This window comes from Microcaecilia unicolor, chromosome 3 (genome assembly GCF_901765095.1).
Source record: "Microcaecilia unicolor chromosome 3, aMicUni1.1, whole genome shotgun sequence".
NCBI classification, from domain to species: Eukaryota; Metazoa; Chordata; class Amphibia; order Gymnophiona; family Siphonopidae; genus Microcaecilia; species Microcaecilia unicolor.
This window is the reverse complement of record NC_044033.1, coordinates 204,651,800-204,663,889: the sequence shown is the minus strand read 5'-3', so window position 1 is coordinate 204,663,889 and position 12,090 is coordinate 204,651,800. Positions and strand designations below refer to the sequence as shown.

Genomic DNA, 12,090 nt, shown 5'->3' with positions numbered 1-12,090 from the left:
CGACAAGGGCAAGAAAGCATGATAAGAAGAGCAAGCGAGATGTAGGTGGGTCAGGCTTGTACAGCTAGCAAATATCCTTAGCTAACGTAGTATAGGCAGGGACAACAGCAGTAGGGCTAGGCCAAATGGGATTGTTGAAGAATCCTTGGGCCTTTTTCTTTTCTCAGACTCTTGTCTTCATTCTTACTCTTCCCACTCTCTGTCTTTTTCTCTTTGTCAGCATTCTGTAAATTTCACAGGTTCAAAATTCATTCCTTGTTCACTAGTCTCTTTAAATAAGCTTGTGCTCTCCATACAATGAGACTACAGTGCAAGACAGCTCTGGCCCCTCTTCCTCTCTGTCTGTAAGGCATGAAAATAACTCAGTTCGTGGACATAGTCACTGTATGTGTTTAGCTCTCCTATCTGAAAATATATGCAGAATACGTGGTAAGACCATAACTAACAATGATGTATTGTCTATACAGGAATAAACCACCTCCCAGCAGGGCAAGGTACAAACTTAACAATGAAGTATTATATGCAGAAGAATAGACCATCCCCAGCAGGGCAGGGTAAAACCCTTACAATTAGGTTTTATTTCTCTGAAAAATAGGGACAGTGGGGAAGGAGGAGCTGCATAAATAGGCATGCACACTCCTGCTGCTCTCCTGTGCTTGCTCACCTGATGCAGCCCTGACTGCTGCTAAGCTACTGTTCAGGCTGTGGAGGGAAGCCAGGCAAGGAGGACTGAGAGATGCCAAGGCTAGTAATGAGAGGGGTCATGCTGGAGGAAGGAGTTGGGAACGGGAGCTGGACGAGGGACTGGCTGAGGAGAGGGAAACCTGCCAGAGAGCCGGGGAAAGGAATCAGGAAGTGGGCAAGTGGGGGATATTGGGAAGGCCAGCCAGAGAGTGGGCATGGTATGGCTTACAACTGTTACAATTAATTGAAAATGGTATTTGTGTTGAATAAAAGCCAAGGGTTTTCTCATTTCTATTGCAGTGCCTAGTGTGAAATGTTCATCCTGCATAGTAACATAGTAGATACAATCGTAATCGCCTGTGAGATATCATTTTCTGGTTGATAGTCTTCCAGTCTAAGTAGATAACCTTAAAAGGTTCTGTACTTACACCAATATCCAGACTCCTCCCCCCAACCTCCCCATTTATTTCAATCAGTCTCATTGTCTTCCTTAACTCCTCCCTCTGGCTGTCCTGTGTTTGGAAACTTGTATGCCCTGTCCCTGCAGGGCGTGAGAAAACTGCAACTATTGTTGATGATCCTCCATGGACAAGCAAGATGAATAGTCCCACATGTACAAAGATGTCACCTGTATATGGGACTGTTCATCGTGCTGCCCATGGAGAACACCAGTTAAAGGTTTTTCAGCTTCTCTATGGACAAGGAGGCCAAACAGTGCCACATATGCAGTTAAGTCAGCTATACATGGAACTGTTCATCCTGGTACTCATGACAAGAGCATGCTTGAAGTGGCATCAGCAGTCGGCAACACAAGACAGGCGCTTTCCTTGTCACTTGCAGCAAATGAATCCAGGAACTAGTGGGTTAAGTCCGCCTACCAGCAGGTGGAGATAGAGATAAACAAACTAAAGGCAGTGATGCCAGACGGCCAACTCCTTCCTCAGTTAGTATGTCTCTATCTCAGCAGATGGTGGACGGCTTTTTCTCCAGCTCCTGGGCCCAAGGCCTCTGAGGGTGCTTCTGGGCCGGTGGCCAATTTGAGCCGGGGGTGGCGGACTGGTGGTGTCCCCTTTGGCAGCATACGCAGTTGCTGGGTCCCTGCTGCACCTCAAATTCCCTCTGAACAGGCTTTTGCTGTTCCTTTCCTTCCCTGTTTGTTTCTGCCTCCTTACTCCAAAAAAAAAGAGAACCATAGAATTTATTTAAAAGAGAAACAGAGAAGCACAGGGAAGTGTGTTTTTACTGAGAGCAGGTTTGTGTTACTGCTGTCCGAGTCCTGTTTTCTGTTGCCTGCTTGTTTGAGCCTGCCTCGAAGTGGAGTTGGAGAGTTTTTTTTTTTCCATCGGCTCAGCTGTCAGTTCCCGCACTTGCCCAGTCCGGACTCCGGGGTAAGTCCTGCTGGGTTCCTGTTTGGGGGCGGGAGATGGCAGCGGAGGCGGTAAAACGCTGTTCCTGATTCGGGAAATGGCGTTCAGTGGCAGGGCTTGGCAGTGCGGGGTGCGCTGATTTGGCAGGACTCGACGGAGCGTGCCCCCCCCCTGAGATCGTACTTTCCAGCCCAGAGCCTGGCGATTCTTGCGCCATTTTGCAATCGGTCACGGAGCCGGCTCCAGTAGCGGTTTTGGGCAAAGTTTCTTCTCCAGTGGTAGGGGAGTCGGGAGGGCCGTCAGGCACTATGGGCGGTGGTGCAGGTGCCATGGCTGTGGCCTCCTCTGTTGCGGGGGACGGGTTTTCGCCAGAGTTTATTTTGCTACTCCATCAGGCGTTTTTGTTGAAAAGGGCCTTGCCCCCCCCCCCCCCCCCTCACGTGGCTGCGACAGCTTCGGTCTTTCTCTCAGGGGGTCTGGGGATAACCAAGAGATTTTGGGGTTTTCCCCAGAGGATTTCTCCACCCTTAAAAAGCCTGGGCTTTCTTTGGGGTCTGAGGAGGGGTCCTGCATACGGTCGCCTGCAGCTTTCTCCATGGTGGCTCTCTCGGAGCAGATGGGGGTAGAGGACATGGAGGACGGTTTCCTCACTGACCAACCAGAGGACTCTTCCGCCGTGAGGATTTTCCATAAGGAGGAGTTGTCCTCCTTTATCTCTCAGGCGCTGGAAGCCCTGAATATAGAGGACCCTGAGCTTGTGGCTTCTCAGGTGGTCAACCCCAAGATGGCTAGTACCAGACGACCTTTTCAGGCCTTTCCGGTACATGAAGCTATTGAAGAGCTGATTTTGGCCCAGTGGGCGGATCCGGATGGGGGGCTGAAAGTGGCCAGGGCTATGGCCAGGCTGTATCCGGTTTCAGCAGAACGTTTAGAGCTGTTTGCTCTGCCTAGGGTGGATGCCCTCGGACGGCGGTCACTAAGAAGACTACTCTTCCAGTAGAAGGTAGTGTGGCACTTAAGGATATGCAAGACAGACGGCAAGAGACCTCTTTAAAACGTGCCTTTGAGGTGGCCGCTTTGACACTTCAAGCTTCTGTTTGTAGTTCTTATGCGGCTAGAGCTTGTCTCAGTTGGCTACATTCTGTCATGGATTCGATTTTGGAGTCTGATATGCTGGTAACTCCTCAGATGTCGCTGACGGATATTGGGCTGGCGTACTTGGCGGATGCCTTGTATGATTTGGTCCGTGCTTCGGCCAAACTCATGGCCTTGACGGTTTCCTCTCGGTGTCTTCTGTGGCTCCGTCATTGGGCTGCAGATATGGCCTCTAAGCAACGGCTCATTAAATTGCCTTTCTGAGGGAAATTGCTTTTTGGGGAAGACCTAGAAAAGATTGTTAAAGATTTGGGGGATTCCAAATCTCAGCGTCTTCCAGAGGATAGACCCAAGTCTATTTTCAGGCAAGGAGCCTCGAGGTCACGTTTCAGAGAGACGCAATGGTATCGCCCAGGGCAGTCCAAAGCAGCCTTTCAGTTTCCACGTTTTGGGCAGCGTTCTTCCTTTCGCAACGAGAACATAGTAACATAACATAGTAGATGATGGCAGAAAAAGACCTGCACGGTCCATCCAGTCTGCCCAACAAGATAACTCATAGGTGCTACTTTTTGTGTATACCTTACCTTGATTTGTATCTGTCTTTTTCAGGGCACTGACCATATAAGTATGCCCAGCACTAGCCCCGCCTCCCAACCACCAGCCCCTTGATTTGTATCTGTCTTTTTCAGGGCACAGACCGTATAAGTCTACCCAGCACTAACCCTGCCTCCCAACCACCAGCCCCGCCTCTGCCATCCAACCTCCGCTAAGCTCCTGAGGATCCCTTCCTTCCGAACAGGATTCCTTTGTGTTTATCCCACGCATGTTTGAATTCCGTTACCGTTTTCATCTCCACCACTTCCCGCGGGAGGGCATTCCAAGCATCCACCACTCTCTCCGTGAAAAAATACTTCCTGACATTTTTCTTGAGTCTGCCCCCCTTCAGTCTCATTTCATGTCCTCTAGTTCTACCACCTTCCCATCTCCGGAAAAGGTTCGTTTGTAGATTAATACCTTTCAAATATTTGAAAGTCTGTATCATATCACCCCTGTTTCTCCTTTCCTCCAGGTATACATGTTCAGGTTAGCAAGTCTCTCCTCATATGTCTTGTAACGCAAATCCCATACCATTCTCGTAGCTTTTCTTTGCACCGCTTCAATTCTTTTTACATCCTTCGCAAGATACGGCCTCCAAAATTGAACACAATACTCCAGGTGGGGCCTCACCAACGACTTATACAGGGGCATCAACACCTCTTTTCTTCTGCTGGTCACACCTCTCTCTATACAGCCTAACAACCTTCTAGCTACGGCCACCGCCTTGTCACACTGTTTCATCACCTTCAAATCCTCAGATACTATCACCCCAAGATCCCTCTCCCCCGTCCGTACCTATCAGACTCTCCCCGCCTAACACATACTTCTCCCGTGGATTTCTATTCTCTAAGTGCATCCCTTTGCATTTCTTCGCATTGAACTTTAATTGCCAAACCTTAGACCATTCTTCTAGCTTCCTCAGATCCTTTTTAATGTTTTCCACTCCCTCCCGGGTGTCCACTCTGTTACAGATCTTAGTATCATCCGCAAATAGGCAAACTTTACCTTCTAACCCTTCGGCAATGTCACTCTCAAATATATTGAACAGAATCGGCCCCAGCACCGATCCCTGAGGCACTCCACTACTCACCTTTCCCTTATCCAAGCAAATTCCATTAACCACCACCCTCTGGCGTCTGTCCGTCAACCAGTTCCTAATCCAGTTCACCACTTCGGGTCCTATCTTCAGCCCGTCCAGTTTATTTAAGAGCCTCCTGTGGGGAACCGTGTCAAAAGCTTTGCTGAAATCTAAGTAGATTACGTCTATAGCTTGTCCCTAATTCAGTTCTCCGGTCACCCAATCAAAGAACGATTCGTTTGGCACAATTTCCCTTTGGTAAAACCATGTTGTCTTGGATTTCAACTTATTGGTTTCCAGGAAATTCACTATCCTTTCCTTCAGCACCGCTTCCATTATTTTTCCATTAACCGAGGTGAGGCTTACCGGCTGTAATTTCCAGCTTCTTCCCTATCGCCACTTTTGTGAAGAGGGACCACATCCGCCGTTCTCCAATCCCTCGGAACCTCTCCCGTCTGCAAGCATTTATTAAACAAATCTTTAAGAGGACCCACCAGAACCTCTTTGACCTCCCTCAATATCCTGGGGTGGATCCCATCCGGTCCCATGGCTTTGTCCACCTTTAGATTTTGAAGTTGTTTATACACACTCTCTTTCGTGAACGGTGCTATATCCACTCCATTCTCATTTGTACTTTTGCCAATCAATCGCGGTCCTTCTCCAGGATTTTCTTCTGTGAAAACAGAACAAAAGTATCTATTTAGCAAATTTGCTTTTTCGTCATCATTATCCACATAGCGGTTTCGCATTATCTTTTAGTCTCACAATTCCCTTTTTAGTCATTCTCCTTTCACTAATATACCTAAAGAAATTTTTGTCACCCCTCCTTACATTTCTAGCCATTTGTTCTTCCACTTGTGCTTTCGCCAGACATATCTCTCTCTTGGCTTCTTTCAGTTTCATCCAGTATTCATCCCCGTGTTCTTCTTCTTGAGTTTTTCTGTGTATCTGGAACGCCAACTATTTAACCTTTATTTTCTCAGCCAGTTGCTTGGAGAACCATATCGGTTTCCTTTTTCTCTTGCTTTTATTTACTTTTCTTACATAAAGGTTTGTGGCCCTATTTATAGCTTCTTTCAGCCTGGACCACTGTCCTTCCACTTCTTGTATGTCCTCCCAGCCCATCAGCTCCTTCCTTAGGTATTCCCCCATTTTACTAAAGTCAGCATGCTTGAAGTCCAGGACTTTGAGTTTTGAGTGGCCACCCTCCACTTCAGTCGTCATATCAAACCAAACTGTTAGATGGTCACTGCTGCCGAGGTGGGAACCCACTCGGACATTTGACACGCTATCCCCATTTGTGAGCACCAGATCCAGCGTCGCTCCCTCCCTCGTGGGTTCCGTCACCATTTGTCTGAGCAGAGCACTTTGAAAAGCATCCACGATCTCTCTACTTCTTTCCGATTCCGCAGATGGAACCTTCCAATCTACATCCGGCAGATTGAAATCTCCCAGCAACAGCACCTCTCTCTTCTTTCCCAACTTTTGAATATCTGCAATCAGGTCTTTATCTAATTCTTCCAATTGTGTCGGAGGTGTGTAGACAAACACCCACATGGACAGAGGTTCTATTATCTCTTTTTAAGGTGATCCATATCGCTTCTTCCTTTTCCCAGGTCCCTGTCATTTCGGTCACTGTGATATCATTTCTCACATATAGAGCTACTCCTCCACCCTTATGACCCTCTCTATCCTTCCTAAATAGATTATAGCCTGGTATATTTGCATCCCATTCATGGGAACCATTGAGCCGTGTCTCCGTGATTGCAACATCTAAGTCTGCCTCCAACATCAGGTCACAAACTTTATTGCTTGGACTGCGAGCATTTGTGGTCATCGCTTTCCATCTACATTTCCTGAAGTGTCCGGCTGGACCCCCTCTCATTTTTGGGGCTTTTTCTCAGGCCTCCCAATGATGGGGCATAGGTCAACTCAGGAGGAGAGCAGATCGGTGGTCGGCTTTCTCTGTTTCTTCCAGAGCGGGCCAGATCACTTCGGATCAGTGGGTCCTCGATGTGGTGCAAGAAGGTTACAAGCTAGAATTCTTCTCTCCCGTCACAGACTTTTTTCTGGAGTCCCGCTGTGTATCGCGGGCCAAGAGGACAGCGGTTCTGCAGTGTTTGCGAGACCTGCTAAGGATAGGGGCTATCATGTCTGTTCCTGCTCTCGAAAGGTGCACAGGTCGGTGCTCCATCTTCTTTGTGGTTCCAAAGAACGGAGGGGCTTTTCTGCCTATTCTCGGTCTCAGAAAACAGTTTTTGTGGGTTCGTCACTTCCGCATGGAGACATTAAGGGCAGTTATTGCTGCTGTTCAGCCAGGCGAGTTTTTGATGGCTCTCGATTTGAGGGAAGCTTCCCTGCACATTCCCATTTGGCAGCACCATCAGATATTTCTCAGATTTGCGGTGCTGGGTCAGCACTTCCAGTTTTGGGCCCTTCCTTTCGGAACGGCCACTGCCCCACGCACTTTTTCCAAGGTCATGGTGGTGGTGGTGGCAGCGTTCCTGCGGAAGGAGGGGATTCAAGTGCATCCATATCTCGACGACTGGCTGATTCAGGCGACGACAGCAGAGGAGAGTCGAGTGGTCACCGACCGAGTGATTGCGGTGTTGCAGTCTTTAGGTTGGGTGGTCAAGATGAACAAGAGTCATCTGGTTCCTACTCAGAGTCTGGAGTATCTTGGAATGCAATTCGATACGAAGCAGGGGAAGGTGTTTCTCCCCGAGGGGTGAAGGATCAAATTGCTTTCTCAGGTATGGACCTTATTGAGTCGTTGCGCTCCCCGAGTGTGGGACTATGTTCAGCTCCTTAGTTCCATGACGGCGACCTTGGAGGTCATTCCATGGGCAAGGGCTCACATGCGACCTCTTCAGAATTTCCTTTTGAGCAGATGGTTGCCGACATCGCTGGATTATCAACGACGCCTTCCTTGGTCGAGCCGGGTCAGGGACAGTCTCGCGTGGTGGCTCCGGTCAGCCAATTTGCAGAAGGGTGTTTCTCTGGCGTCTCCCAATTGGGTGGTAGTTGTGACGGATGCCAGCATTGCGGGCTGGGGAGCCCATTGTCTTCATCGAGTAGCCCAGGGTTTGTGGACCCCTCTCGAAGCGACTTGGCCGATAAATCGTCTGGAGTTGCGAGCAGTCGTGAATGTGCTGCGAAGTTTTCAGGATCTTCTGTAGGGGCAGATGGTTCGTGTATTCTCGGACAACACCACGACGGTGGCCTGTGTCAATCGGCAGGGGGGCACTCGCAGTCTTTCCTTGGCAGTGGAAGCGTCTCGTCTTCTAGTATGGGCGGAAGCGAATGTTCAGAGTCTGTCGGCAGCGCACATTGCAGGTTAAAACAGTGTTCAAGTGGATTTTCTCAGCCGGACTCTTTTGGACGCAGCGGAATGGACGCTTTCGGACTCGGCTTTTTGGCTGATCTGTCAATGTTGGGGAAGACCAGTAATGGATCTCATGGCCATGGCTTGCAATGCCAAAGTTCCCCAGTTCTTCAGCCGCAAACGGCAGCCAGGATCTGCAGGATTGGACGCTCTTCTCTATCCATGTCCAGAACAACAGCTACTGTATGTTTTTCCTCCGTGGCCTCTGATAGGGAGAGTTCTTTGCTGCATAGGGCAGCATTGTGGGCCGGTCGTTCTAGTGGCCTTAGACTGGCCCCGACAGCCGTGGTATGCGGATCTCGTTCGAGCACTCTCAGAGCCACCATTGTGACTTCCGGTGACTCCCGACCTGCTGCATCAAGGACCAGTTCAGATGGAAAATCCCTCCCGCTTTGGTCTTACAGCCTGGCTATTGAGAGGCGGCAGCTGAGGAAGAAGGGATTTTCAGGACCAGTCATTGCCACTCTTTTGGGGGCACAGAAGCAGTCTACTTCAGCAGCATATGCGCGAATGTGGAATCTTTCTTGGCGTGGTGTGCTTTACGTGCTGAATCACCTTTTCGGGTGGACATTCCGGTTATTCTGGAGTTCCTTCAGGATGGTCTTCAAAAGGGATTGGCATATAATTCCCTTCAAGTGCAGGTGGCCACGCTATCTTGTTTTAGGGGCAAACTGGACGGTTCCTCTTTAGCAGCTCACTCTGATGTGGTCCAATATTCTACGCGGGGCTTTTCAGCTTCAGCCTCCTCTGCGGCAGCCGTGCCCGGTGTGGCATTTGAAAGTGGTACTGCGAGCCCTCCAGGCCCCATCGTTTGAGCTGTTGAATAAGGTTTTGGAGAAGGATCTAACACTTCAGACTGTGTGTTTGGTGGCCATTGCTTCGGCTAGGAGGATTTCTGAAATTCAGGCTTTGTCTTGCAGAGATCCTTTTTTGCAGTTTTCTGAAGCAGGGGTGTTGATCCGGACGGTGCCGTTGTTTCTACCTAAAGTGGTTTCGTCTTTCCATGTCAATCAGGCAGTGTATCTTCCATCTTTTCGAAGAGAGGATTATCCAGGGGAGTTTGCCTCCCTACGTTTCCTGGACGTGCGGAGAGCCTTGTGCTGGTACTTGCAGATCTCTAATGAGTTTTGACGCTCAGATCATGTCTTTGTGCTCTTGTCGGGATCGAAAAGAGGTGAGGCTGCTTCTAAGGTTTCCACTGCTAGCTGGATTGGGGAAGCCATTGGAGCGGCGTATCTGCTACAAGGGCGGGCATCTCCAGTGGCCCTGAAGGCGCATTCTACTTGGGCACAGGCGGCTTCTTGGGCGGAGGCATCGGCCTTATCTCTGCAAAAGTATGACAGGACGCCCAAGTAGCTTCCCGACAAATCTCTTACAAAGCATTACAGGCTAGATGTGTCTGCTCGGGAGGATGCGAGTTTTGGGGCGGGAGTGTTGGCACGGGGAGCGTCAGCTTCCCACCCTACTTAAGGAATGCTTTGGTACATCCCACTAGTTCCTGGATTTGTCTGCTGCAAGTGTCAAGGAAGGTAAAATTATGTCTTACCTGATAATTTTCTTTCCTTTAACGCAGCAGATGAATCCAGGATCCCTCCCTAGTTCAGACAATGTTTTTTTCATTTTCCGCACAGTGTGGCTATTTTTTCCTTCCGGGTTCTCTTTTGCAGAGTTCAGACAGATATGGGAACACGGAAAGGATTCCGATTTCTGGATCAAGTTGCAGTCATTTCGAAGTTCTTATTTGGTTCTCTGTTTTTCATAGTGAGGATGGTTTTTGGTTGTTATTGGTTTCATATTTTTGGCCTTGGCAAATTCTTACAAATGACATACTATATCTGCCTTTGGCTCCTAACCGCTACTCATTTGCCCTCCTCCTCCTCTGTTCCTCTTTACTTTGTATTTCCCTTGCCCATAATGTCTTGTCTGTCTGTTTTATCTAGATTGTAAGCTCTTTGAGCAGGGACTGTCTCTCTATGTCAGGTGTTCAGCGCTGTGTGCGTCTGTTAACGCTATATAAATGCTAGTAGTAGTAGGAAGGAGCTGGCCGTCTGGCATCACTGCCTTTAGTTTGTTTATCTCTATCTCCACCTGCTGGTAGGCGGACTTAACCCACTAGTTCCTGGATTCATCTGCTGCGTTAAAGGAAAGAAAATTATCAGGTAAGACATAATTTTACCATAATGTCCAGCTGGAAGTGGGGTTGGCCTACTTGGCTGATGCTATTTATGACGTTACGGGTTACGGCCTATAGTATGTCTTTGGCTGTCATGGCAGGTCGGCAACTCTGGTTGCAGCATTGGGCAGCGGATGCAGCGACAAATCACGTCTAGTTAAACTGCCCTTTTGGGGCAAGTGACTGTTTGAAGAAGATCTCAGTAACTTGGTGAAACTAAGCCACAGCGGTTGCTGGAGGATAAGCCGAATGCCTCTGGTCGTCCGTCTTCAGGGGGCTCTTAATCTCGATTTCAAGACAGCAAACGGTACTGGCCTGGTTGTCAACAATATGGTCAGAGTTCCCACTTTCAGGTATGCCAATCTTCCTTTTGTGTGGACAGGAAGTCCTCCTTTCAGTCCAGTAGAGCGCCCAATGCCTCCTGAGCTTTACAGTGATGCAAAGCTGGTCCACTGTTCCCTTCCTTTGGTGGGAGGATATCTTCAGGAGTTTCAGGAGGAGTGGGCCAAAATCAGACCAGTAGGTTCTGGATTAGAGAGTTGCACGGGGACAGAAATCTTACCCATCCCCGCCCGTCCCCACCCATCCCCACTGGAATCTTACCCATCCCCACCCATCCCCGCAAAAATTTAAACCATCCCAACCCGTCCCCACCCGTCCCCGCAAGAATTTAACCCATCCCCACCCATCCCCGTAAGAATTTAATAGTACATAAAAGAAAGTTCCAGTCAGCTCCCTCAGTCTCTCTCTGGATTTGAGCCACAGCACTGTAGGCAAGGAAGGAACGGAAGTTGGAACACTCTGGTGCGCACATGTAAGACTTGTCTCCAATTCACTTGCACTGTGCTGAGAGGTCGCCACATGCACGCGCCAGTAGGTCAGGTGACATCTGATTCTCGTGCCTGTGTCAGAGCTGAGGTCTGTGCACCAGCCTGGTAGCAAAGAGGATTAATAGTAACATAGTAAGTGACAGCAAATAGACCTGAACGGTCCATCCACTCTGCCAATAGTCACACTCATGATCAATTCATCATTAAATCAACGAGTGTGATATTATATACTTGATTATGGTCTTTCTTTCGTGTTTCTGGAACAAAGACCACACAAGTCTATCTAGCCCCATCCTTATGTTCCAACTGCTGGAGTTGCCATCGAAGCCCACTCCAGCCTATTCATGTTCTCATTTGTGGGACACAGACCATAAAAGTCTGTCCAGCACTGTCCTCATGTTCCAGCCACTGAAGTTGCTGTCTAAGCCCTTTCCAGCCCATCCTACACCAGATTGCCATGTATGAGACACAGACCATACAAGTCTGCCAGGTATCAGCCCTAGTTCATCACAGCCAGAGTCGCCATCTTAGCGTCACTTGACACATCCACACACATGCAGCCATTTAAGGTTAGGTTTTTTATAACTTCCATTTTCTAATTAGAGATCCTCTGTGTTCATCCCATGCCTTTTTGAATTCCGTCATCATTTGTGACTCTACCACCTCCTTAATGGAAGACTTTCCACATTTATGCTGTTAAAGCAAGGAGGAAGAGGAGGAGGAGGAGGAGACAGCACTCAAAGAAATTGGTAATCGGTAGATGAGAGGCTGGTGCAGGTGGAGCTTACAATTCCACGGGAAACCCACAGAACTGGTTCCATCCCCGCGGGAACCCCGCAGGAACTGACTCCGTCCCCGCGGGAACCCCGCAGAACGGCTTC

At 48.9% G+C, this 12,090-nt stretch overlaps 1 protein-coding gene across 3 annotated transcripts in view; it reads left to right on the top strand.

The window, feature by feature from the left end:
* The window catches only part of SYNGAP1 (synaptic Ras GTPase activating protein 1), a 214,023-nt gene that overhangs the window by 46,592 nt on the left and 155,341 nt on the right, over positions 1–12,090 (top strand). The window contains exon 1 of one of the 3 annotated variants that reach the window (XM_030197193.1): positions 10,351–10,365. The exons of the other annotated variants lie outside the window; for them this stretch is intronic. The gene's annotated coding sequence lies outside the window, so the exon portion shown is untranslated. Of the gene's footprint in view, positions 1–10,350; positions 10,366–12,090 lie in introns of those variants that run through there. 3 annotated transcript variants of the gene reach the window in all.